Genomic DNA, 27,161 nt, shown 5'->3' with positions numbered 1-27,161 from the left:
AAAAAAAAAAGAGGAAGTTCCAAAGTTTAAAAGATTCAATTTGGAAACTAAACTCTGCCCCTTTCTGTGTGACCTTGGGAAAGCCCCTTTCTTCTAAAGCTTCATTTCCTCCTCTTCAAAGTGGGAATAACACCACCTACTCTAGGACTGCGAGGATTAAATACATTCTTACACGTGAAGAGCCTGACTCAGAAGATGTTTCCTTTTATTATTAGCTGTAATTCTTTAAATAGGGATTGCCAGTGGGTTCATTTGAAGCTACGCACTAAAAGTCTCCACAGCTGTTTCCTCCCATTCTGTTCTCTAACCAGTTTTGGCCAAATCCTCACAGAGGCTATGTGCTCTCAGCTCTGGCTTCTGCTCCCTTACCCGCAGGCCTCCCTTTCTACCAAGTCGGCTGTAGCCAAGGCTGCAGGACCCTGGACAGCTCCTTTCCCTATCTATTCAGCGGTTGCCTGTGCGAGCAGGGACAGAAGCAGGAGCGACTTTTTGGAATTTTTCCAGACAAACTGCATTACTGTGGGGATTTAGAAATCCCAAGGGGCTTCATGCAGTCTCCCAGCACGCACATTACCATTTGCATGCATAGTTTAGATTCTTCAACACCATCAGCCCTCATAGAAATTTCTAAGGTGCCTCCCTTCAGAGAGCTATAACTCTATGGGTAAGATGTATCAAGTCTTAAGGCCATTTCCTTCTTTGCAATGAATTCCAAGAATTTTTTTGAGCCAAAAGGAACAGAAACACCACCCACATCTTCCTGTATCTGCTGGTATTTAATTTGTTTGGCTTCAGTACCAGTATTAAACATTCTTGATTAACCTTAAGTAAAAGGAATCATGCATAAGCAGAAGGAAATGTTTCACAAGACAAAGATTCAGGTATTAATTAAAAGAAACATAAAATAATGGTATTGCCTGTAGGTGATGTTAAACTTCATTTGCTAATCAGGATAAGCAGGTGCTTCAGTTTATGAGGTAATTTAGCTTTTCACTCCCCAGTGCAGAACACAACACACTATAGGCAGTCACCTTGCAAACAGGCAAGGAAGAAATTAAGTCCTATTTTTATTTTATGATACTGAGTCACGTAGTTCAATGCAAATCACATGGATGCCAAAGTTAGAACAATCCCAGGTATTTAAATACCTCCTCCCTTTGAGGAGCTATGAAGACTTGGTGACTGCGTGAAATCCCTGTGCATGAACTCCAGCAAAGAAGACACATGTCACCAGGTGGGCAGTAAGCACTGTACATGTCTCATTCATCTCCCCCGCGCCCATTGTTAGGCCTGCAGAAGCCACTGTTTGCCAGCGTTTTACATTTAGTAATAGCTTCCAGATGTCTGGGCCACATTTGTCATAGAGGAAATGAAGACTTTCTTTGAAAAATATGTTACTAACTTCATAACAAGGAAGAGAAGAGGATACAGTGAAAGGGGAAGGAGGTAGGGGAAGAGTAGAGGAAAGTGAGAGACCTGAAAGATGCCTACATCTCCCTGTGCTTCCTAAATGTTTCCATACATTGTCCTCACACAGAATCTGATGCTCAACAGCAAGTGGATGGAAAACTGAACAAAGGCCTCTAGTTGACCCTCTTTAAACCCTTCCATGGGGGTGAGGTCAGCAGCCATTCCACTGCAGGAACCACACTGAAGACACAACAACAGAGACTCAGGACTCCGACGGCACACAGGGCTCCTTCAGGCCAAGAAGTTTGTGGTTTTTACCTAACAATGCCCACAGCCACCCTGGGCTGATGCTACAGGGTTAGCCGCCTGACTGTGCTTGGTTTAACTTCCGCCCAGCAGAGGTCGCTGTTATCCCCCACCGTGGCTGCCCATTGGGACCGGACCAGGAGTTGGGCGGTTCCACTGACTGAAACATGCTCTCCGTGATTTTGCTTCCCACAGTCTTGCACCTCATCTTATGAGAAGGAGAGTTCTGTGGTGATTATATTAAAACACATTTGGTTTTGAAGTGCTTCAAAACTGGAATCAATTGCTGGGAGTGGTCTGTAGCAGAGTCTGTCACCTTCGTGTCCTGAGAGTGCACCTGATATATGTGAGATGCCACCTGTAACTAACAAGCAACCCCAGACACGGAGACCACATTGCTCAAAGTTGCCTTGCCAGTCTTGCCATACTATTAGGGACTCTGTTGATGAGCCCCTCACTTGGCAATGGTGGAATAGGGGAGAATTCTGGTTCCCAGGGCAGACTAAGATTTCTGTGGCTGGGAAGGGCCCAGCACTGGTGAGCGTGTTAGTCAGTGGTGAGACCCCAGCGGCACTGAAAAGGACTGGAGAGGGCTCCACCTGCTTGTGAAGCCTCCCTTGCCTGGGTCATACCCCACAAGCAAGAGCCTCTACGCTGAGGGCCTCCACTGGCACCAGGTCATTACTGTAACTTGAGAACTGAAGAAGGGACCACCTCACTGCCACAAGCACCCAATCCCAGTGATAAATAGGCTTCTTCCTCCACACATAGCTAGGTGCACGAGCCTACAATGATACACACATCACCACTGGAGCACAAAGTCACATCACACCCAGTCGCACACATTCACACTCACAGCGTGACCCACACACTTCTCTAATGCAAACACACACGTACACATACAAACACCCGACCCCAAAGCCACACCTGCCCTAACCTGTTAGTTGGGGGTGGGGAGGAGTGCCAGTCAGGATGTTCCTCTGCACCGTTGCTCACTCATGCCCCATGAGCCTCCAGCCTCTCCTGCAAGACGAAGCCCCTCTCCTCATGGTTACGAGTCCTGAATGCCCCCCGGGGAAGGGAGCCTTGATCATCACTGTGCACGCAGCCATCCGGCAATGGGCTGGGGGTGCCGGGAAAGGCTAGGATGTGCAGCGCAGTGCCTGCCCCTCCACCGCTGCCGCCTCCTCCCTCGGGATTTTCCATCCCGGCTCGCGCGGGCCCGCGAGCGAGCGCGCTTTGTCTCCCGCCCGACTCCTGGCACGTTTCCGCCAAAGCCACCCGCGCCGCGCCCGCGGCTCCCCCCCACCCTCCTGGCCGCGCCCCTCGCCCAGCCCGCAGCGCCCGCCCGCCAGTGCGGAGACCCGGCTTTGTCTTCCCGCGGATGCCTGCACCCAGCGCCAAAGCCCCGCGCCCACAGCTGCCTCTGCTCCCCGGGACGCAGCCCCTCGCGGCCTGATCTGGGGCGTGACGAGCTGAGCAGCCCGCGCAGAGGGGGTGGTGGAGGAGGGGGGCGTCCGCCGGGAGCTCGTGGGTTCTTGGGAGGGGCCCCGCCCCGCTCCGTCCCGCACGTGCCCATCTGGGCTCAGGAACCCGAGCCCTCGGGGCGTGGCAGGGCACCGAGGGTCGTCTCCACTCCAGCAGCACGGGGCCTGGATCCGGGTAGAGAGGGCCTGGAGGTAAGGCCGAAGGGGACAGGTGGGGAGAGATCTTTACTTTCTCCTCCCTCCCCGCTAACACACATCTAAGTCACTGGGGGAGGGGTGGGGGGGCCACGAGCCGAGGACCCGGAACAGTTATCAGCGCTTTCCTTTATGAGCGACTCTGAGCAGGGTGGGGAGTGGTCTCTTAGTCTTTTCCTTCTTGCATTTCACTCCTTCCCCCAATCCCAAATAACCTAGGAAGGTCTCGATGGGGAAAAGGAAGAGTCCCTGGTCTCCACGCGCACCCCCGAACCCTCATCTTTACCAAACCCTGGGCTGCTGGCTGGGTAGGGGAGTGGAGAAGAGTATTACACTCCAAATGGCCCTATTCAGTAACCCTGGGAGGGTCCGAGGGGTAGGAAAGAACCTCGCAGTCTCACCCATCACAGCGGACCCCTTTGTACTCTTGGCTAGTCAGGTGTAGAGGGGAAGGGTCTTCGCGTGGAGGGGGAGGTCCGCGCTCCCAGAACACCCCCTCTCACCCTCAGTCATCCAAGAAGCCTTGGACTTCATGCACAAGGCGGGGAGTCTCCCAGTGTTCCACACTCTCCGGGGAGGGATGGGGACGACTCTGCCATCGTCCCTCACACTTCAAGAACCACCCCCCTCCATCTGCATCATCAAACAAAAACTAACCCAAGCTGCTCCGACCTCAGACGCCCGGCTGTAGAAGGCCCATTCGTGGCCAGCAGCGCTCCAGGGACGGGTGGGTCTTAAGAGCAAAACGAGGACACGTCCCACCAACTCCCCAGGCCCCCTCACGCCTCAGCTCATCCCCGTGCCCATTAAACAAAAGCGAAGCTTAACAGCACCAACCTCAGGAGGTGGACGGAGGGCGGTCAGCGCCTGGCCAGCGCACGCTGCTCCTCCCGGTTCCTCGCGGCCCCGGCTCCTCACGGCCCCGGCTCCTCACGGCCCCGGCTCCTCACGGCCCCGGCTCCTCACGGCCCCGGCTCCTCACGGCCCCGGCTTCGCGGCTGCGGCGGCACGGGCGACCGAGGCTCTAGCGTCTGGAACCTCCCTCGGACTCAGCACCTGGAGCGGCGAACAGCTCCGCGCCTCATTCCGCTGACCCCGCCTCCTCGAGCCACCGCGGCCAATGGCGACCCGGGCCCCGCCCAGAAGGCTGTCCACGGGGGTGGGAGGGGGCACCGTCCCTTCTCCCTCCCGCCCCACCCGCGGGATCTCGGGCCTCTCTCTAAAGACCACATCCCCCAGAGACTGCCGGAATTTTCGCATAGTCTTCTGGAACTTGTGGTCCTGTAAAGAACGCAGAGTGGGCTCCTGCCGCGGGCAGGCAAGCAAAGATGGACTGCATTTCCCAGGGTGCATTGGAGAAGCGGGGGCGGTAGGGGGGACGCGGAGGAGGGCGGGAGGGCTGTTTCCGTAGCAAAGACGGCCGGTTGGGGCTGGGCTAGCGGAGAAATGGGCACCCTCGAAGAATAGTGCATGACCTCGGGCCGTCTCTTGGGAGGTCGTTTTTGCGAGTCTTTATTATTTTTTTTCCTCCACTCCCATCTCGGGACCCTATCTGGCGTCGCCTGGCCTACTGTTGAGGTGATGAGGCACACCCAAAGGGAGCCTCTTTGGTTCCTGCCAAAAGATGAAGCAGAGTGAAGACCTCCCCTTGGCATTCGGAACCTCGTCTCTGCGATTTTGGTCGCACCATGTCAGGGGAGGAGCCCTTGGCTTTCGCTCAGATCCCTTGGGCCACCGAGGCCTTCCTGTCCTGGGTCTGGTCTCCTCACCGCCGCCGGCTCTCTCAGCTTGTCCACCGACACAGCCAGAGGGCGCTTCTGTGGCTTAAACCCTTCCCAGGCTTGCGGTTGTCTCGGAGGTTAAGACCACACTCCTCGGCGTGGCTGGTAAGGAAGGCCCTGCAAGATCTGAACCACCTTCTTGCAATACCCGAAACTTCTCTGGAAGCCGGGACCCTGATGTGCCTACCGGGCTTTGCTCACTCCTGTGGGTTTCTTGAGCCCGCCCTCAGCCAATTCCCCAGCACCCTTCAAACCCCGAGCAAGGCACTTACCTGCCTTGGGAAGATTTCCTAAATGCCCGCTCTGTGTGTCTGGGCAGCCCCTTCTATTCTCGCTGAGCCACTTGTGTGTTTATCCCTCATCGTCCTCATGAGACTGTAACAGCCCTGGAGTGTTTTGCTCAGACGTAGTAGTGCAGGGCCGCCTCTAGAAGATACTATCACAGGTTCACAGCTGTACTCACTAGATGTTGAGATCTAGATGTTTGTTACTTGGCAGTGAAGTTAGTTGAACTTCACTCACATACACCTGTAAAATCCTGATTTCCTGCAGTTGGGTGTTTACCACTGCTGGGGAACCTCACCTGTAGGAATGCCACCCCCTTGGAGAAATGTCTGTCATTCCCGCCACAATAGTTTGGGGTTTTGCTGGAATGCTTAGAGGGTTCTTCCGGTCCTGTGACGCTAGGGATTGAGATTTACACGGGGTATTCCTGTCAGTTCCCCCATTGGTGTCACCAGGTCTTTATGCTCCTCTTTCCAGCTGTCAGCCTACTTCCTTTTCTTTTTAAAGAATTATTGGTAAGGCAGATTTACAGAGAGAAGGAGAGACAGAAAGATCTCCATCCATTGGTTCACTCCCAAGTGGCTGCAACGCTAGAGCTGAGCTAATCTGAAGACAGGAGTTCCTTCAGGTCCAAAGTGGGCGCAGATTCCCAAGGCTTTGGGCCATCCTCGACTGCTTTCCCAGGCCACAAGCAGGGAGCTGGATGGGAAGTGGAGCAGCGGGGATACGAACCGGCACCCATATAGGATCCCAGCACATGCAAGGCAAGAGCTTTTGCCACCAGGCTACAGCACCAAGCCCTACTTTTTTCTTTAAGGCAGATATACAGAGAGAAGGAGAGAGGAGAGAAAGATCTTCCATCTACTAGTTCTTTGCCCAAGTAACCACAAGGGCTGGAACTGTGCTGATTTGAAGCCGGGAGCAAAGAATTTCTCTGGTCTCCCATGTGGTTGCAGGGTCCCAAGGCTTTGGACTGTCCTCTACTGCTTTCCCAGGTCACAAGCAGAGAGCTGGAAGGGAATTGGAGCAGCTGTGATGTGAACTGGCTCCCAAATGGGGTCTGGGATGTGCAAGGCTAGGATTTAGCCACTATGCCATCGTGCTAGGCTCACACTGTCAGTTCCTAAGTGGAGACAGTCTCAGTTTCTTTCCTTTCCTTCAACCCTCTGCTCTGTCCCACAGGGCCCTACTGCTGAGGGATTTAAAGGGACAGAAGGGGACATCTTCCTTTTCTAGTTCACTTTCCCAAGTGAACCCACCTTGCTGGATAACATCTTTCCTGACTAAAGGTTTGGGTGCTGACTAGATGATCCAGTCCCATATAGTCTTCATTTATCATTCCTCTTGGAAGATTTTGGTGTGTGTGTCAACTGAGGCATTCTGGAGAGAAGGCCCTGATATGTTGGAATAACAAATTCATGGTCAAAAAAGAAGTTTCAAGCCAAAGAAACAGAGTCTGAGAGAAAGCAATTCTGTCATCCTTGAGTTGGTGATTGCCAGGGATGGAGACTAGGAGGAGGGAATGAGTAAAATGGATGGCATTTAGGGTGGAACCAGCAAGACTTCTCAGAGGCATGGCGGAGAGTTTTTGATCCTGGCTAAGCCGTGAAGGAAGGCAGTTGGAACTGGAAAGACAGATGGAGCCTCATTATCGACGGGGAGAAAACTAAGCAGACAGGAGAAATGAGCTGCGTGCTGAAGCAGAGTGCCCCGTTCGGTGGATGCAGTGACAGCAGAGACTGTCAGAAAAGCATGCAGCAGCAAGCCGGTGCCATGAAGTAGGCATCCATGGAGGGCTGCCCAAAGAAGCTCACTCGGTGGAGGTAGTTTGAACTTTTTAGAAATAGTGCTAGGGGCCAGCTATGGTATAGCGAGTTAAGCTTCCTCCTGTAGCTCCAGGATTCCATATGGGCACTGGTTCGAGTCCTTGTTGCTCCACTTCTGATATAACTCCCTGCTAATTGCCTAGGAAAGCAGTGGAAGATGACCCAAGTGCTTGGCCCCTGCATCCCTGTGGGAGACCCATAGGGAGCTCCAGGCTCCTGGCTTTGTATTGGTTCAGTTCTGGCCATTGTGGTCATCTGGGAGGTGAAGCAGCAGACGCATGGAAGATTTCTCTTTTTGTCTGTCTCTCCTTTTCTGTCTGTAACTCTGCCTTCTAAATAAAAATAAATCTTAAAAAAGAAGTGGCACAAATTTTCAGAGAGTTGTAAGAAATGGGATAAGGTCCACGATTCTTTTAGCATGCAGAGGCTAAGATAGCATCTGCCCACCCAGGGTGTGGAAGCCTGGGTTTGAATCCTGACTGGCTGAGATTAGATGTATGGCCTCACACTGAGTCTGTCTCTTGTAAAAATGCTGTTCGGTGGTGTTAGGGAGCCATTCAAAAGGGCGGAGGTGGGGAAGACCAAGCCTAGTCACTAGCTGTGTGACCTTGCACAAACCAGTTTCTTGAATCTGTGGTTTGTTTATTTGATTATGCTGTAAAGGATAAACAAGATGCCTTACGTAAAGTACTTAGTATGTTTTGAAGAAGCATTTATTTGAAAGGCAGAATAACAGAGAAAGGGAGATCTTTTATTTGCTGATCCACTCTCTAAAATGCCACAACAACCAGGGCTCGTTCAGGCCAAAGCCCCATGATCCTGGAGCTCCATGTAGGTTGCCCACATGGATGGTGGCACTATCTGCTGGTTTCCTAGGCACATTAATAACAAGGTAGATCAAAAGTGGAGGCACAGAGCTCTAAGAGAAGGATATTCTAGGTGCTTAGAAGTGAGAGTTGTGAAGAATTCCTGGGGGAAAGTTGTGCTAATCCCCTACTTAGATATGGGAGGAAAGTTCTCCATGAGTTCCACAGGGCTTCTGATTGAAGCAAGAAAGGGATGAACCAGAATGCTGAATCTCAGACAGTGAAGGTTGTGCCAATTGATTAGGTCTGGGTCCTAAAGAGCTCAATCTACTAGGCTGAGAAGATAACCATATTCTAAAGATGAAGTTGGTTGAGGAGATAACCGTATTCTAAAGATAATGAGATTTTGTTGTTGTTGTTTTTAGAGATCTGGTTCTGCTGCAGATTCTAGCTTCCTGCTAACGCACACCTGGGAGATAGCAGGTGATGGCTCAAATACTTGAGTCCCTACTACCCCTTGTGGGAGACCCAGACTAAGTTCCCGTTCCTGTTGCAGGCATTTGAGGAGTGATACAAGATTGGAGATAACTGTCTATGTTTCTGTTTCTCTACCTCTCTTTCTCCTTTCTGCCTTGAAAGTAAATTTAAGGCCCTGGCATGATAGCTCAATTGGCTAAATCTTCCGTTTGCAAGCTCCTGGATCCATATGAGCATTGATCCCTGAAGCTCCATGTCCCATCCAGCTCCCTGTTTGTGACCTAGGAAAGCAGTACAGTATGGCACAAGGCCTTGGAAACCTGTACCTGCGTGAGAGACGTGGAAGAAGCTCCTAACTCCTGGCTTGGGATTGGCTCAGCTCCAGCTGTTGCAGCCATTTAGGGAGTGAACTAACAGATGGAATATCTTTCTTTCTGTCTCTCCTTTTCTCTGTGGATCTGCTTTTCCAATAAAAAGAAATAAATCTTTAAAAAATTATAAATTAAGGCCCGGTACAGTAGCCTAGCAGCTAAAGTCCTCGCCTTGCACGCACTGGGATCCCATATGGGCACCAGTTCTAATCCCGGAAGTCCCACTTCCCATCAAGCTCCCTGCCTGTAGTCTGGGAAAGCAGTTGAGGATGGCCCAAAGCCTTGGGAACCTGCACCCACGTGGAAGACCTGGAAGAGGCTCCTGGCTCCTGGCTTCGGATTGGCTCAGCTCAGCTGTTGCGGCTACTTGAGGAGTGAATCAACAGACAGAAGATCTTCCTCTGTGTCTTTTCTCCTCTCTGTATATCTGACTTTCCAACAAAAATTAATAAATCTTTTATATATATATATACATTTAAAAATTTTAAATAGCTGACTGTTTTGGAAACAGGAAGGGAAGTTATTAGCAATCCACAGAGGCTGCAGGGCAGTGATGAGGGCCATGAAGGTTGGGAACTATGGCTTTGTGGGGCACTAATTGGTGAGATTGCAAGTTTTCTCAAGTATCCTATCAACCCTGAGATAGGGAAAGAGAGGACTTCTGGTAAGGCTGATCCAGGGCTGGTCTTTGCTGAACAAGAGAGAGCAAAGGAAGGTGAAGCCAGGAAGTAGTGGACAGATGGGAGGCGTGAGAGGACAGCTATGGCAGGTAGCAGAGAGGAGAGAGGAGAGAATAGGCAATACTGCTAAGAGTTGAAGCTCAGGGCAGTGACAGGGGCAGGGTGGTCACTGGAGTAAAAGACAGGTTCTTTGGATGACTTCTTGGCAAGTGTCCCAGGCTGCTGTGAAGAAGAGAGCTCGCGTAGCTCAGTGCTCAGTTGTACAGCTAGTGGGAAGAGAGATAATGACAAGGAGGAGGTCGGAGTACAGAGCCCTGTGACAAGAATGTCACAGAAACCAAGATTCTGGGGACAGTAATTGGAAGCCCTGTTACCTGCAGTACATGGCGTGAGGAGGAAGGGAAGCAAGGAGCCTTCTCAGTCATTTTCAGAGCACTATTGTGTCAACTTCATCCACACATGATCTGTTTTACACATGTCTAAATGCCTAGGGATAAATTTAACCAAACCAGAAAGCCACTGCAGATTTCATGGTGAAACTGAAACAACCAAGTTCAATGATAATGATTCCTGTAATTTATATTTTGGTGTAGTTTGTAGATTTCAGTATGTGCATGTCAACTAAAAAAATGTGTTTAAGAAATACATTTGAATTTTTTTTTGCAAATTTCATTTCTTAGCAACGATTTGTCTTCTCAGTTTAGAACATAAATTAGAGAACTTGTGTTGATGTTTTTCCCCCAAATGTAGAGCTTTGATCTTAATTCATGCCTTTGAAATGCCATGAATTTGAAATACAGCCATTTTCCTCTCTGCATTCTTGAAAGGAACTACAAGGATTTTATTAGTTTTTCAAATAATCTTGCCAGCACACTTAGACTTCACACAGAGGTCTCCTATCAGCAATGTTGGATTGTGAGTGACACTGCAGACATGCTGTGGGTAGGATATTTAAGACTAGTCAAACAGGCAGCCAACTCGAGTATTTTTTTTAAAGATTTATTTTATTTTTATTGCAAAGTCAGATATAAGAGAGGAGGAGAAACAGAGAGGAAGATCTTCTGTCTGTTGATTCACTCCCCAAGTGAGTGCAATGGCTGGTGCTGCGCTGATCTGAAGCCAGGATCCAGGAACTTCCTCCACGTCTCACACACAGGGGTGGGGGGGCAGGGTCCCAAGACTTTGGGCCATCTCGACTGCTTTCCCAGGCCTCAAGCAGGGAGCTGGATGGGAAGTGGAGCAGCGGGATTAGAACCGGCGTCCATATGGGATCCTGGCACATTCAAGGGGAGAACTTTAGCCGCTAGGTCACCGCACCGGGCCCCAGATGGTGGCATCTTAATGGTTGTGTCAAATGCTGCCTCAAAATATACTTAAAAGGGACAAGTGTCAGATTGTATGTTACCTCTGCTCAGATTTCTTTAATCACTTTTCATTGGAAAGCCTTGACAAACCCCGAGGTCTTCACAAAGGTCTATGGTATTCCATACTCTGACTCCTTCCTACAGCCACTTTGCCTCTTCCCTGAAACTGTTTCTACTCCAGTACATTGACCTCTGGTTTGTTCTTTGATTGCACCAAACATAGGACTTTTGGACTTGCTGTTCTCTCTGCTTGAACCCCTTCCCCTTTATAAACTCTTGTCCATCTCCCATAGAATAGTGTCCTTTCATCTCCTGCCACCTCTGTGACCCTTTGCTGCTTTAATTTTGCGACAGCACTTGCCACATTGATGGATACATTCTCTTGCTGCTTTTTTGTCGTCTCCCCCCTGCTCTGCACCCTGCCGCCACCCGTTGCTCACTACAACAGGTAATTTGGTAGAGTAGAAGCTTTATCTGTTTTGCTTACTGCTGTATTTGCAGCATGTAGAACAGTACCTGATACATGCTGGGCACTCTGTAACACGCATTGAGTAAGTGAGAACAACATACCACTTCTCATACATTGCAGTCCACAGTTAGGATACAGGCATATATACAGTTTTTCATATTCTGATATCATTGCTTAAATATGATTTGGGGGGTTTGTTTCACATAATGTGTGATGAAGTATTGTTCTTGGGTTTGTTTGTTCAATCATGCATTCATTCAGCAAGTATTTACTGAGCTGTCTCTCTGTTGCAGGCAGTGCTATGGCTATAGAGGATGAAGATACAGGCCTTGCTCTTAGGTGACAGCTGTTGGTATGTAATGAAAGCCTCATATTCTGTCATATTCTACCTAGCCTCTTCCTATTTAACCTCTTCCTATTTGTCTCTTATTATTAGTAATATAATAAATATATTATAGCAGTTACCTTTTTTTTTTTAAAGATTTATTTGTTTTAGGGCCCGGCGGCGTGGCCTAGCGGCTAGGGTCCTCACCTTGAACGCCCCGGGATCCCATATGGGCGCCGGTTCTAGTCCCGACGGCTCCACTTCCCATCCAGCTCCCTGCTTGTGGCCTGGGAAGGCAGTCGAGGACGGCCCAATGCTTTGGGACCCTGCACCCGCGTGGGAGACTTTGCTTTCTCTCTCTTTTATTTCAAGCTGTTGATAGAGAAGCTGTCCTGCCTGTCCCACTCCTCCTGTCTAAAAGAGGTTCATGAGTATGCTCTCGACTGCTTCACGTGTTGTTGCTGTGATGAGTGAATGAGATGCAGAAATACGCGTGTGTCACTCCTTTGGTTGCTTAGCATCTGATCCCCTTCCTGTGCTTAAGGAATCCCTTGTCTTATGAGGTAGAGCCATTTTCCTTTGCAGTTTTTCAGAGGAGGCACCAGACTGAGGCACAGACTCCTCCAGCCAGACAACTCCCACTCCATACCGATTGTGAATTTGGATACGAATGACATTGAAGGATCAGAGTGCTTGGGAACCCATTTAGTGATTCAGTGAGTATGATCTCAGTTGCCTGTGATGGAACTTCATGGGCAGCCTCCAGCATAGGGATGTCTGTGGTGTCAATGGTGAGGACAGTGTGCCAGCCTCATGGTGATGATGTCTTCTGTGCCTAGTGCTAAGTCAGGTGTTCTTTACAGTACACAGTAGCCAAAGTTAGATCCTTTGATTTGAAACTGAAAAATCTTAACCAATACACACAGAGTATGGAAAGGGCATGGAAAAGTACTAAGTTCCACCCACATACTAGATACTACTCCTTGAATTTTGATTTTTAAGCAGTAAGGGTGAAAGTGATGTGGTATAACTAGGCAGTCAGTTAAAGTTCAGGTGAACTGGAATACTTGCACATCTACAAAATAGAATGTTTATCCCTTTAACTATTGGCTTGATATGCAAGGCTTCCCAGGGCATATGCTAACACCCCACCCTATTTGTATATCTGATTAAGAGACCACCCCCTACTTCATAAAAAGAGACTGAAAGTGAGGGAAAGATGTCTTTTTGCCATGGGTCTTACTTAGAATCTGTGCTTAGAACTCTTATCTCTGGACTGGTATGATGGTTCAATTGGTTAATCATTCCCTCACAAGCACCGTGATACCAAATGGGCACTGGTTCATGTCCTGGCTGTTCCACTTCCCATCTGTCTCCCTGCCTGTGGCCTAGGAAAGCAGAGGAGGGCAGCCCAAAGCCTTGGAACTCTGTGCCTACATGGGAGACCCAGAAAAAGCTCCTGGCTTTGGATCAGCCCAGCTCTGGCCTTTGCAGCCATCTGGAGAGTGAAACAGCAGATGGAAAATGTTTCTCTCTGTCTCTCCTTCTCTCTGTAAATCTGCCTTACCAATAAAATAAAATCTTAAAAAAAAAAAGAAATAAAGAAAGAAAAATAATTCTTATCTCTACTTGAGACAAGGACTGATGTTGGAAGTTCCTGTGCTCACACCAGGGGTTGTGAGGGGAGGTGAGCCTGAGCCCTGAACCTCCCAAGAGGGCAGGGCTGTCTAGTCATGCCCAGAAAGTTGGTGAGTGAGCTGTGATGGGCAGAATTGGTGGACTGGACACTGGCTGACAGGGCTGACTGTTGACCCCAAGGCAAGTGTGAGCAGAGTGCCTCTGGCCTGGTTTGGGTATGGCAGAAGCCAGAGGGCTGCTGGGCACATGTAAACAGCTTGGCTGCTTGCCGTCTCCCACTCACACCATGATGGACAGCCAAGGCCAGGAAGCAAGGTGAGGCTGTAAAGAGGTCACTTGGGGGCCCGGCACCATGGCCTAGCAGCTAAGGTCCTTGCCTTGAATGTGCAGGGATCCCATATGGTCACCGGTTCTAATCCTGGCAGCTCCACTTCCCATCCAGCTCCCTGCTTGTGGCCTGGGAAAGCAGTTGAGGATGGCCCAAAGCCTTGGGACCCTGCACCCGCGTGGGAGACCTGGAGGAGGTTTCTGGTTCCTGGCTTCGGATCGGCGCAGCACCAGCCGTTGTGGTCATTTGGGGAGTGAACCATCGGATGGAAGATCTTCCTCTCTGTCTCTCCTCCTCTTATGTGTATCTGACTTTCCAATAAAAATAAATCTTTTTTTTTTTTTTTTAAAGAGGTCACTTGGGATTTGCAGCTGCCCTTACAATACTCACTGGAGTGGAAGCAGAAACCTGCCTGGGTAGTCCCACGCCCTAGAACCCAGGAGTGATATGGGTCAGTTGGGTTGTATTCTGTGATGCTGGCAGGCTGCCCTTTGTCTTACCATGCTCTGCCTCAGCTATCCAGCCCAGCCTAGCTGGACGTCCAGAGTCCTGCTTCCCAGGTCTCCATCTTATTCCAGCAGCCCAAGATTGAGGTTGGGATTGCCACTCTGGTAAGGGGAACTTTGGGCCACTGTGAGCTTTGTAATGATAAGCACAGCTTCTCTGCATCTTTTTGTCTTGAAAGATCTCCAGATCAGTTCTGCTACACTGTGTATGGCATGAGAAAGTGAACATAGGAGCCCGAGGTATGGGGCCCACAGGTATGAGTCGAGCAGAGCACAGGCAACAATAAAGGGATGGAGTCACCTCCAGTTCACATTCCAGAACCTAACCTTGGAAGGTGACCCAGAAGTGGCAGGAGAATAGAATGAGGCGTGAGCAGAAAAACAGCTCTGACCTGACTGAACATCGTATATTTGACCTACTGCAAATTTCATAGATTTCCTAGAAATGGGAATGCCTTTTCCTGAGAATTGAAGGGTGGATAGTCTTGGAAGATACTGCACCAGATGACTCAAAAATCAGAACAATACAGCATGTGCAAGGCTGCGCTGGGGACACTGAGCTTAGTGAGCACCAGTGTGGGACTATCCTCTGGACCAGTTGTCCTCCAGCTTGGTCTCCTAGGGAGTCTCACAGCACTTCTGGTGCATGACTCACTGCACGGAAAGGAGGGGATCTGTGTGATTCAAACCTGAGGTCATATCTTTGGCTGTCTTTATGTCTTCAAAACTGCTGTTTGGGATTTCTGAGAAGTCTATGGCACAGGCCAAACTAAATGATTTCTATTTTCTTTTTGCTTTTATTCTTTTATTATTTAAACATTTATATATGTTCATATATATGTGTCTATATTTTGAAAGGCAGAGAAAGAGAGGCTCTTCCATCCATTAATTCACTCCCCAAATGCCCACAACAACTAGGGCTGGACCAAGGTGAGGCCAGAAGCCTGTGAATTGATATTGATATGAGTCTCTTATGTGTATGAAGAATCAAGTCATCTGAGGCAGTTTACCAATTCACATCAGCAGGAAGCTAGACTCCAGAGGGCAGCCGGAACTCAAACCCGTTGCTTCTCAGCCTTTTGAATAAGATCAAGTACAGAACTCAAACCCAACCACTTCTGGGCCTGATGGAATGACTCAGTGGCTAAATCTTCATATTACCAGTGGGGATCCAGTATGGGTACTGGTTCATGTCCTAGCTGCTTTACTTCCCATCCAGCTCCCTACTTATGGCCTGGGAAAGCAGTTGGGGATGGTTCAAAACCTTGGGACACTGCACCTACGTGGGAGATCCAGAGGAAGCTGCTGAATCCTGGCTTTGTTGGCGTAGCTCTGGCCATTGTGGTCATTTGGGAAGTGAATCAGTGGATGGAAGATCTGTCTTTCCTTCTCTCTGTAAACCTGTTCTGCCTTTCCAATAAGCATAAATAAATCTTTAAAACAAAACAACAAACAAACACAGGCATTCCAATTTGAGATATGGGTGTTTTAAGTGGTGTCTTAACTGCTGTGCCAAATGCCCTCATATTTTCTCTTAAAGTTAATATAAAGCTTTCTGTTCTGTAACACTTGTCTTGATACTAAAAAAGTGCTTTTTTAAAAAAATCTTTAGGTGAAGTTATTTTCCCAGGTGCTAAGCACCAAGGTTCTTTGTAAAAACATCGATTAGGTCAACATTGGTCATCCCTGTCTCCAAAATGTTCTTGTGTAAATTGTAACAGATTTGAAAAGGAATGATGACCCCATTGGGTTGGAAGATAAATTAGTGTTCGGGCCCGGCGCAATAGTGTAGTGGTTGAAGTCCTCGTCTTGCATACACCGGGATCCCAGATGGGCACTGGTTCTAATCCTGGAGGCCCTGCTTCCCATCCAGCTCCTTGCTTGTGGCCTGGGAAAGCAGTCAAGGATGGCCCTGCACTCGCACGGGAGACCCGGAAGAGCTCCTGGCTTCAGATTGTCCAGCTGTTGCGGACACTCGGGGAGTGAACCGTCAGACAAGAGATCTTCCTCTCTGTATATCTGCCTTTCCAATAAAAATAAAATAAATCTTAAAAAAAAAAAAGAAAGTGTTCATCAGGCACTATCAATATGTCAGAGGTGGTATCAACTGTTTATCCTTCCTAGCCTAAGTTTAATTCTCATAATGTATAATGATGCTTATTTTATAAGTAAGAAATTGGAGAATCAGAGAAATTAGGAAACTTCCTCAAGATCTGTATTAGGGCAGAAGCAAAAGGAAATTCCTGATATGTCTGGGCCTCTCTTCTCTCCATATACCACGTAGCCCCCTGGAGCCATTTATATAATGTTCTCGGAGACTGTGTGGGAATGTAATTCACGACTCTGCCCTGGGGGCAAGAAAGAATTTCCCCTCCCACGTCTGTCTTTCTCTTTTTGAAGCCTGAGAGGGCAGGGATCAGAGAGCTTGACAATGAGCAGGGGAAGGCAGCACCTCTGGGTGACTGGAACGAAAATGTTCCCCCACTCCTAAGTGGAGCAGGTGGAGAGAGAGGAGTGAACTTTGGTGAGTAAGAGTGGCAAAAGATTAGAAGAGGCCCCTCCCCACTTTGTGCAGGAGAAGAGTGCCTGCATGGGGCCTGGAAGCAAAGCCAGGGATCTGGGGCTTCCCACAAGCTAAGACAGGGGTTGAGACCACCCTTCCTTCCTTTAGCCTTTCAAGTCATGTAACTATACTTGATCATAGCCAAAGGCCAAGAAGCGATCAAGCCAGGTAACTAGCCTGGTCACTGGGGAACTTGATCTCTCATTGCCTGGGTGGTGAGGTTATCCCAGCTCCACTCTAGCTTGTGCATCTTAAGTTCCTAAGACATGCTAGACAAGTACATGAAGGGTACCGTTCTCAATCCCGCCAGTTCAGAGTGTGGATGATTCCTTTAAGGGACCTTTCCAAAACCGAAGCAGGGTAACACTGGCCCTGGGGTAAAGCCACAGCCTACAACTTGAGCATGCCATATGGGTGTGAGTTTGTGTCCTGGCTATTCCACTTCTAATGCAGCTCCCTACTAATGTATCTGGAAAGAAGCAGAAGATGACCCATATGCTTGTGTCCCTGGACTCATGCAGGTGGAGGATTAGCCTGGTAAGCCATTACACTGGCCCCCTATCTTTATTTTTAAAAGAATTGTGTAATATGTATTTGAAAGACAGAATGACAGAGACAGGAGACACACAAAGAAAGAGATCTTCCATCCACTGGTTCACTCCTGAAGTGGCTGCAATGGCCAAGGCTGGGCCAGGCCAGAGCTAGGAGCATAGAACTCCATCCTGGTCTCCCACGTGCATGGCAAGGACCCAGGCACTTGAACTATCTTCCGCTGCCTTCCCTGAATCAGAGGCAGGGTGGCTGGAACTCAAAATGGCACTCTGATAAGGGATACCAGTGTCTAGGTGACAGCTTAACTCACTGTACAAAATGCCTGGTTGCTCCACTCTGTATCCTGCTCCATGCTAATGAGCCTGGGAAGACAGAGGAAGATGGGTTGAGTTTCTGCCTCCCAAGGAGAAGACCAGTGTGGAATTCACAGCCCTTGGCTTTGGCCTGGCCCACACCTGGAGATTGTTGCAGTTTGAAGAGTGAACAAGCAGATAGAAGATATTTCTCTGTGTGTCTCTCTCTCTTCCCCCCACCTTTCTCTGTGTAACTCTACCTTGCAATAAATAATAATTTTTTAAAATCCCACATTCCCTCTGCACATTTAACAGTAAATCTATACTTCAGAAGGACTACAGTATGCTTTATGTGGCTGTTTGGGGAGTGAACCAGCAAGTAGGAGAACTTATCTTGCTCTTCCTTCTACTCCTCCTCCTTGTTTTTCTTCTCTCTCTGTTGCTCTACCTTTTGAATAAAATAAATCTATAAAAGAGTTTTAAAAAAAAAAAAGAACAAAGCTCCAGCTTATCTAAAGGTATTATGTGATTATTCAGTGAGGGTAGCATATCCACCTTCCGAAGGGAGCCCATGACATCATTCCTTTCCTTGGATTAGCCACACAGTTCTGCTTCAAACACTCCTTCCTCAGGTCACAGAGCTGGCAGGTGCATGCTGGGGACAGGGGACTGGAGATTCGGATAGCTAGACTTTACAGCAATTATAAATGTTTACAAAAAGTCCACACAATAGGAGCTCACTCTATCCAGGATTGAGGAAGGGCTGGAAGCTGTGTTCCTGGGTGTTAGCTACCAGTGAACACCTCCGGGAGGGAGTACATGGAACCTTCAGTTCTGTTAATCTGCATGCATGCTTAATTTTTCTATTATGAACATATTGCTTTTCTAATAAAAAAGAGAGCTAGGAACCAGTCTTATTAGATATTTCAATAACTCTGATATCTTGTGTATATAGACAATGCCAAGATAGGATAATTGGCTGAAAATGACTTAAAAAGTGTACAACACACATGCATACACAGAGACTCCATCCTTAAAATCTGAAAAACTGATAGTTTCGTAGATTTCATAGAATTATAGAACCACAGCAGTGACAGGATAGTGTGGCTTTTTTGGTCCAATCAATAGCTTTAACAGTTCTTTAGGCTGATCAAAATACCACACTTTGGAAACTCATAACTTTTTTTGCTTAAGCACCTAGAGCACCAATTACACACACACGGATGAGGATGGGAAGGAAAGACGAGGCTACCTCATTACATTGTTGTTTTCAGGTTTGTGGGGCAAGGTGCATGGACACATACTCATAGGAGGCAGGCCAGTGACTCAGAACAAGGTGGGGTACAGAGTATTGCTTTAATGTTGAAAACATCTACCCTAGCCATTCGAATGGTTTTTCTGTATTCAGTGTTGTTTTAGTTATAGCAGCTATTATCTCCTTTAACAACAACAACAACAACAACTGGAAAAGTCTCTTTTGTCTGCTGTTCCCAGAACTCTTCATGGCAATATGCCCTGTGTTCAGCTGTACCTTCCCTGCCAGCCCAGCCTGAAGTGATCCAGCTTCCCATCTTCTCTGAGTGGCTTCAGTGCTGGCAGGCCCTCCTGGGACAAAGAAAATGAGCAGCCTGAGCCCAGCACGGTAGCCTAGTGGCTAAAGTCCTCACCTTAAACGCGCCAGCATACCATATGGGTGCCAGTTCTATCCTGGCAGCCCCGCTTCCCATTCAGGTCCCCGCTTGTGGTCTGGGAAAGCAGTTGAGGATTTCCCAAAGCCTTGGGACTCTACACCCATGTGGTAGACCCCGGAAAAGGCTCCAGTCTCCTGGCTTCGGATCGGCACAGCTGTGGCCATTGTGGCCGCTTCGGGAGTGAATCATCAGACTGAAGATCTTCCTCTTTGTCTTTCCTCCTCTCTGTATATCTAACTTTCCAACAAAAATAAATCTTTAAAAAGAAAAAAAAAATGAACAGCTCCAGAGAGGCAGAATTTCCAACCCTACCAGCTCTTTGCCAGTCCTTTGGTTCCTACTTGGCTGCTTGGTGTCTGTTTGCTATTTGTCTAACTCACCTCTAGTTGCCCACTTGCCCTTGTCTGTGTCTCTGACATAACCTAACTTCTACTTTGGAGTGAGTGAGGCACATCAGTGTCCCAACTCCTCCTTCCCTTTCTAGCTTTGCAGGACCCCACAACATTTCCAAGGCCAGCTCCCCCAAGCGTCCCTCCCACACTCTCTTGTCTCTTCCAGGACCCACTTCAACAAATTATCCCCTTTCTCTGATTCTGCAATCCTACTCTCATTTTTGGTTTGTTTCCTTTACTCTACAAGCATAATTCTTTTCCATCACAGAAAAATTTTACTTTCTCCCTCTCTTCCCTTAGAGCTGTCATCCTGCCCTTCAGAACAAATCTCTGAAATCTCCCATGTTATGTCTCCATATCCTCAACTGCTTTTAATTCCCATGAAGGCTGGATTGCACGCTCATAAGTCTACCAGAACTGCCTCTCTGTGGTCACAGATGATCAAATGGCATTTTTCTAGCTTCCTGAATTGGCCCACCTTCTAATGATTGCCTAGTGTTAGTAATTCCTCCATAAAACCATGGTGATTTTGTTGGCATTTCTTGTTTTCTGTTATTTCTGCTACTTTCCAGCTGCTAATTTTGACTAGTCTTCATCTAACCAAGCCTTCGATGTTGGTGTGCCCTGAGTTTTGTCCTTGACCCTGCTCATCGGCCATCCTGCCCATTGGCTTTCTTCTGTAGGTTTTTGGTGAGAGGGAGTTTGACTGTGGTTGAAGGTCACCTAACAGAGAGAGCTCTGTAGCACCAGAAATAATTGGAAACGTTTGATTTCCAACACAGTACATAGCCTTGACCAGGGGAATAGTTTTCTTTGTACTCATTTATTTTCTTTTTTATTTAAAAAGCAGAGAGAGAAAGAGAGAATGAGAGAACTTCCATCTGCTGTTCAACTCCCCAAAATCCCCACAAGAGCTGGGGGCTGGACCAGGTCAAAGCCAGGAACCAGGCACTTAATCTGGTTCTCCCACATGACTGGGAGGTTACATAAACAGGAAGTTGGAATCAGAAGTAATGCTGGGACCAAACCTAAACACTCTGGGATCTATATATCTTAACTGACTTCTCAACCACTGTGGCAAATGTACCACCATAGGAATAGCTTTCTAACAGAGGAAATTCAGGTGTTGAACTCTTGATACAGTGGATGCAAAGGGATCTTGTGGGTGACTTTCACATTCTCCTAAGGGAGCTGCTTCCCTGCTCTAGGACTTAACCAATTTAGGGGACTGAGCTGTGGCTTATCAAGACTGTGTACCCGCAGGATTGCTCCATGTAATATGCCAGAGCCTCCCCTAATGACTCACGTTGCCCTGATTCATTTGTCGCTGCTCTACAGAACCCACTGTAGGGAAATACAGCCAGCCTTCAATATCCTCGGTTCCCATCTGCAGATTCAGTCAACCATAGGTTGAATTTTTTTTAAATTTCATTTGTACTCAGCAAGTACAGACTTTTTTCTTTGTCATTATTCCCAAAAACAATACAATAGAATAAATATTTACATAGCATTTACATTGTGTTAGTTATTCTAAAAAAATCTAGCAATGACTTAAAGATGTGAATACATTATATGCAACTCCTTTGCCATTTTATAGGACTTGAGCATCTACAGATTTTCACATCTGTAGGGTCCTGAAGCAATCCTCCAGGATCTCTGTGTGACCATATCCTTCCTGCTGCTTTGGTGCATTTCCGTGGTTGGGGATCATTTCTCACAGCACTGCTGGAATGCTGTCATATTTGTCTCCTTTTGCTCTCTGCACAGCTTGCTCCAAGGTCTTATATATACCATGAACTTGACCAGTTAAGGCCAACTTGTTTCACACAGGTTGGACCAGTGTACACCCTGGCCCCCATCGTTTTGAATGAAAGGGATATATAAGCCCTACCTCCTCCGTCCAGCAGTCCCACTTCCTCTTTGCTCCCAGGCTCCTGTGTGCTGCAGGCTCACCTGATGGCTATGCAGCAGCCCCTTGTGTGCGTCCTCAGTCCTCTTGCTGGACCATTCTGGGAGAAGTCTCCATGCTCCACAGTAAGGCTCTTCTAACTTCAGGATCAGAACTTTCTCCCTTGAGTGTGTGCTCTCCAGTACAAATGAAAATAGAGCTCCTTTTCCACAAGGCAGAAAAAAGGTTTCCTCTTTTTCTGTAGTCTCTCTCAAGCTATACTTTTTGTTTTTTTTTTTTTTAAAGAAAGATATATTTTCATTTGAAAGGCAGGATTACAAAGAGAAGGAGGGACACAGGGAGATGAGGTCTTTGCTGATTCACTCCCCAAGTGATCTCATTGACCAGAGCTGAGCTGATCCAAATTTGGGAACCAGGAGCTTCCTCTAGGTCTCCACGTGGTTGCAAGGGCCCAGGAACTTGAACCATGCTCTACTGCTCTCCCAGGGCATAAGCAGATAGCTGGATGGGAAGTGGAGCAACTGGACTTTGAACTGGTGTCCATGTGGCATGCCAATGCTACAGGGAGGGGGATTAGCTGGCTGTGCCAGTGCCTATATATGTATAAGTGTTTGAGACCTTAGCCCATGATTTAGCACACACATATCCTACACAGACCCTTCTTCTGCCTGAGTCCAGACCCCTACCAGGGCAGGTGCAGGCTCTGGGTGGGAGTGGTGGGCAGGTAGCTCAGAAACCTGAGGGGGCGACAGGAACAGGACCAGAAGGGATGGGAGGTTCCCAGCTTATGACACATGCTGTGGTGTCCCATCAGACCTCACTTACTGAACACAAACTTAGAGATGAAATTATTAAGGATTCCAAGGTGGTGACTACCGAGTTAAATTCTAAATTCAGGGATCCGTGAGGCTGCGTACCCCTCAGACCTGGTGCTCAAGATCCCTTCACCTGTCATATCTTGGACTCACTGAAGGAGCCAGTGGGGATATATTGAGATTTTTAAAAAAGATTTATTTGTTCTCAGAGAGAAGGAGAGACAGAGACATGTTCTATCCATATTCACCTCCTAAATGACTACAACAGCCAAGTCTAGGCCAAGCTGAAGTCAGGAGCTAGGAACTCCATCCAGACTCCCACACAGGTGGCAGGGACCCAAGTACTTGGGCCATCATCTGTTGCTTTCCTGGTCCCACTGGTAGGGAGCTGGATTGGAAGCAGAGTAGTTGGGATTCAAACACTCAGATATGGACTGCTGAGGTTGCAAGTGAAAGTTTAACCTGCTGCTCTATGCCATTAGGCAGTGCGGTGAGTGTTTTAACACAGGTGCCATGGCTTCTGCAAGAGATCCCAGGATTGCCAAATTCCTGACTTTTTGGAGTTTGCACTTGCCCCTCCTCCCTCAGTGGCTTCAGCAACTGAGGATCTCCAGGATCTCTTTGTTTTTGTGATATGGCAGGATTTTTGTTCATTATAGCTATAATTGTATCACTAAAGCTTCAGGCACCAATAGTGTTTTAAATTACTCAGTGGAGTGGCTTGCATTGTGGTATAGTGTGTTGTGACATCCCACATTGGGGTGCTGGTTTAAGTCCCCGCTGCTCCACTTCTGACCCAATTCTCTGCTAATGCTCCTGGGAAGGCAGAGAGGATGGACCGAGTACTTGGCTCCCTGCCACCCATGTGGGAGACTTGGTAGGAGCATCAGGCTCCTGGCTTCAGTCTGGCCCAGTTTCAGATCCATTGGGATCATTTGGGGAATGAACTAGCAGTTGGAAAACTTGTTTCTCTCTCTGTCCCTTCCTGTCTTTCTGCCACTCTGCCTTTCAAATAAATAAAATAAACTTTTTAAAATAAGATTTACTTATTTTTATTACAAAGTCAGATATACAGAGAGGAGAGACAGAGAGGAAGATCTTCCGTCCGATGATTCACTCCCCAAGTGAGCGCATATGGCTGGTGCTGTGCCGATCCAAAGCCGGGAGCCAGGAACCTCCTCCAGGTCTCCCACACACGGGTGCAGGGTCCCAAGGCTTTGGGCCATCCTCCACTGCTTTCCCAGGCCACAAGCAGGGAACTGGATGGGAAGTGGAGCCGTCGGGACTAGAACTGGCGCCCATATGAGATTCCAGGGCATTCAAGGCGAGGACTTTAGCCACTAGGCCATGGTGCCGGACCCATGAAACAAAACATAAACTATTAAATTGAAACATACAGAAACTCCTACTAGAGACTAAGTCAGCTAGAGCTCTGTTTGGTCATTCTAGTGTGTGCTATTTATCTAATCTAATGAAATATTTTAAAAGTGATAATCACCAATAAAAGTAATCAAGTTTTGACTAATAAAACTGTACTCCATGCAAAACAATAATAAGGCATAATAAGAAGCAATGTAAAAGCTGGTTTAAAAATACTTCTGAGCAAATTTGCTGTAAAAAAATCCAATCATTTTCTTTTTCTTTCTATTTCTTGTATTACCAACCATTTTCTAAACAACTTTAGTGAAGCAGAGAAAAATTAACTTCATATTCCATTTAATATGAATAAAAAGCACTCTCAAAGTGTGCTGAAATTAGATTTGGAATAGAATGGAAAATTTTTAAATAATTCTGGCATTTCCTGAGATTGAATCGCTAAAGACTTTGTAGGAAAGACACTGTGTATGTGTAAATATTTTTGCTATTTTAAAATAAATGTGTAAAAAAATCATGCTTTTCTAAATATAATTCAGATTTAAATTTGTTTTGTTTTTTTCTTTTTAAACGTATTTATTTTGTTTGAAAGAGTGACAGAGAGAGAGAAATTGAGATTGATTCTCAGTTCTCTGGTTTACTCCTCAAATGTCCACAACAGTTGGACCTAAGCCAGGAGCCAAGAACTCCACATGAATGGTAGGGGCCTAAAGTGCTTGGGCCACCACCAGCTGCTTTCCCAGGCACATTAGTAGGAAGTGGCTTTGCCAGCACAGAGTAGCTTGGACTCAAACCTGCACCCCAATGTAGAATGTGAGCATCCTAAGCAGGGGCTAACTTGCTATATCACAATACCTTCCTCTTTCCTTGTTTTAAAGTTATTGGCACCAAAATAGTTGTTTTGCTTTTCCCACCCACTGAAACTTTCCAAACTACAGTTTAAACATCTCCAATCTGAAAATTGAAACCTAAATGTTCCAAAGTCCAACACATTTTAGCACTGACATGATGCCACACATGGAAAATTCCATACAATCTCTATTTCATGTACAAAATTATTTAAAATATATAAAATTAGACGATTGCATAAAATGTCTAAAAAATGGATTTCATGCTTATACTTGGGGTCCCATCCCTAAGATACCTTGCTACATATATGTATATATTCAAAAATCTCTCAAAGTCTGAAATTGAGAACTCTTCTGGGCTTGAAGTATTTAAGATAAGCTTACTCAACCTGTAGTGAGTTCTGTATAATGCACAGTTGTGTTTACTTGAAAATGAAAAGGGTGTAATGGAATCAACATGAAGCACACATTTGCTTATTCAAAGTATAGCTGTACTTTGTTTTTTAAAAGATTTGTTTATTTGAAAGGTAATTACAGAGAGAGAGACAGAGAGAGACAGAGACAGAGAGAGATATTTCATCTGCAAGTTCATGAAGCCAGGAACTTCTCTGATACCTTCAACATACAGAGGCACAGAGGCACAAGCACTTGGGCCGTGCTCTGCTGCTTTCCCAGGAAACTGAATGGGAAGTGGAGCAGTTGTCTTTTTTTTTTTTTTTTAGATGTACTTATTTTTATTACAAAGTCAGATATACAGAGAGGAGAGACAGAGAGGAAGATCTTCCGTCCAATGATTCACTCCCCAAGTGACCGCAACGGCCGGTGCTGTGCCGATCCGAAGCCAGGAGCCAGGAACCTCCTCCAGGTCTCCCACGCGGGTGCAGGATCCCAAATCATTGGGCCATCCTCGAATGCTTTCCCAGGCCACAAGCAGGGAGCTGGATGGGAAGTGGAGCTGCCAGGACCAGAACCGGTGACCATATGGGATCCTGGTGCACCCAAGGCAAGGACCCTAGCCACTAGGCCATGCCACTGGGCCTGAGCAGTTGTCTTGAATCAGCACCCGTATGGGATGTTGGTGTAGCGGGTGGCTGCTCTACGCACTGTGCCTAAACATCAATCCATAGGTATATCTTTAAAAAAAAAAAAAAAAAGAAGTATTTATTTACTTACTTACTTGTTTGGAGAGTCAGATTTAAAGAAAGAAAGAGATACAGAGAGAAAAATCTTCTATCCACTGGTTCACTCCTCAAGTAGCCACATCAGCTGGAGTTGAGCCTATCTGAAGCCAGGATCCAGGAGCTTCTTCTGGGACTCCCACATGGGTGCAGAGTCCCAAGGCTTTCGGCCATCCTGGACTGCTTTCCCAGACCACAAGCAGGGAGCTGGAAAGGAAATGGAGCAACTGGGACACATGGGATCCCAGCGCATGCAAGGCAAGAACTTTAGCCTGTAGGCTACTATGTCAGCCCTGGTATATATATATATATATATATATATATATATATTTAAAAGATTTGTTTATTTTTATTACAAAGTCAGATATACAGAGAGGAGGAGAAACAGAGAGCAAGATCTTCCGTCCAATGATTCACTCCCCAAGTGACCGCCACGGCTGGTACTGCGCCGATCTGAAGCCAGGAACCAGGAAACTCCTCCAGGTCTCCCATGCAGGTACAGGGTCCCAAGGCTTTGGTCCGTCCTCAACTGCTTTCCCAGGAGGCCTGGTATATATTTTTATAGGTAAGAAGTCACTGCTTCACTCAGTAGCCTAGGAGTTAGATCCTAATTTTCTTGTGACAAATCAAAGGCCCTGTGTGGAGGTGGGGAGATGGTATGAAAGGGAGGCCAGGGGACAAGTTACCTGGATGAGGCATATGTTGTGCAGTGCTTGTTTACTGCACATTCCTGTTTAATACTCACACTCATTTCATTTGGCAGGTGGGAAAACTGTGGTGCAGAACAAAGCAGTCACTTGGCCAGAGTACAGAAGCCACACAGCCTACCCACCTCATACTACCTTGTCCCTGTCAAGAACAGCAAGATATCTGGGGATGCTGTGGTCTGGTTGCCCTTAGGGCGTGACATGCCTCCAGTTGGATTCTCTCTTTGTGGTCCTTTCAGGTGTCCTTGGTCATTCAGAGTCATGTATAGGGAACAGGCTTCTGTCAAAAGAAGGCCCCAACTGCTTGGTGCTGGTTGAGCCATCCAGCAGCCAGAGAAATTTAGGGGGAGGGAGTCATGTTTCTCTTAGGAGGGAAGATGAATGACCCCAGCAGCATTCCCAGAGCTCAGCCAGGGTGGTGAGCTGTGCTCAGCTGGTGGGCAGAGCTCCCCTAAGCAGCCTTACCCAGGGTCGGGGTTTTGCTCATCAGAGCTCTGAGGCCAGGAGAGCAGGACCCCATGGAAGTCATGGTGGAGCCCAGCTCCAGCCTTTGCTGCCATCACAAGACATTATGTGGCTGCAGAT

General features: G+C 47.5%; 1 protein-coding gene and 1 long non-coding RNA gene across 2 annotated transcripts in view; one reads left to right on the top strand and one right to left on the bottom strand.

Moving 5' to 3' along the window:
- Positions 1 to 27,161, bottom strand: part of SMPD3 (sphingomyelin phosphodiesterase 3) — a 251,544-nt gene that overhangs the window by 85,733 nt on the left and 138,650 nt on the right. The window lies entirely within an intron of this gene.
- The window catches only part of LOC131482280 (uncharacterized), a 45,092-nt gene continuing 22,765 nt past the window's right edge, over positions 4,835 to 27,161 (top strand). The window contains exons 1-2 of the long non-coding RNA XR_009246850.1: positions 4,835 to 5,284; positions 11,751 to 11,809. This is a non-coding gene — a long non-coding RNA (uncharacterized LOC131482280). The remainder of the gene's footprint in view (positions 5,285 to 11,750; positions 11,810 to 27,161) is intronic.

This window comes from Ochotona princeps, chromosome 16, assembly GCF_030435755.1.
Source record: "Ochotona princeps isolate mOchPri1 chromosome 16, mOchPri1.hap1, whole genome shotgun sequence".
NCBI lineage: Eukaryota > Metazoa > Chordata > Mammalia > Lagomorpha > Ochotonidae > Ochotona > Ochotona princeps.
The sequence above is the reverse complement of the archived record's forward strand: the minus strand, read 5'-3'. Positions and strand labels throughout refer to the sequence as shown.